This window comes from Penaeus monodon, chromosome 25 (genome assembly GCF_015228065.2).
Source record: "Penaeus monodon isolate SGIC_2016 chromosome 25, NSTDA_Pmon_1, whole genome shotgun sequence".
Lineage (NCBI taxonomy): Eukaryota > Metazoa > Arthropoda > Malacostraca > Decapoda > Penaeidae > Penaeus > Penaeus monodon.
Genome location: NC_051410.1, coordinates 117,185 through 117,851, shown reverse-complemented (window position 1 = coordinate 117,851; position 667 = coordinate 117,185). Strand labels below are relative to the sequence as shown.

Sequence of the window (667 nt, the reverse complement as noted above, 5' to 3'; positions counted from 1 at the left end):
AGAGGTTACGTCGCTTTCAGGGATAAAGTTTTAACCCTGTTCCCTCCTTGTCATTTCTAATGATAGAATTTTTCTGAAAGAAATGTAAACAACAGATGATTACCAAGCCAAGTGATGTCAAGAAGAAAGAGCAGCAGTTTTTCCGAGTCCTTCTAAGCCCCAAGAGAGCCCGGAAGCGGGAAGGAAGGCAAGTGGACACTTTGCTTGTTTGTTGACATCGCGGCCAACTCATCGCGGCGGGACGAGCGACGGAGAACCATTCTGCCTCTCCTCACCACCTTTCTTGGGCTTCCTCTGGAGGTGCCACGGCTCCGGCAGACGGCTGTGCTCTCGAGAGTAATCGGTTCTGGAGGCGAACTCGCGGTGTGGACTGTAGTGCCTGCAGGTGAGGGGGAGGGAGGATGTCACGAGACGGCGCAGCGATCAAGGGATTGTCAGACCAGGGCAACGATAGCAAGTGTGATAATGGCCTTAGCAATATTGATGACTAACTGTTTAATTTATTGATCTTGTTAAGAATAATGAATAGTGAAACTTAAAATTAGTTTGAATTCGCATACATTTAAGTGTCGCCTTTTCCAGTGTTTCGTGGGCGATTTTCAGGAAAGGCCTAAGACTGTTTTAACAAATTTGTATATGAATCCAAGTTAAGCAAATACATTCATAG

At 46.2% G+C, this 667-nt stretch overlaps 1 protein-coding gene across 1 annotated transcript in view; it reads left to right on the top strand.

Annotated features, from left to right (window-relative positions):
* Positions 1-164: 164 nt before the first annotated feature.
* The window catches only part of LOC119589475 (protein TFG-like), a gene marked incomplete at its 3' end in the record, with an annotated part of 15,771 nt that continues 15,268 nt past the window's right edge, over positions 165-667 (top strand). Inside the window, 1 exon segment of the mRNA XM_037938076.1 lies at positions 165-385.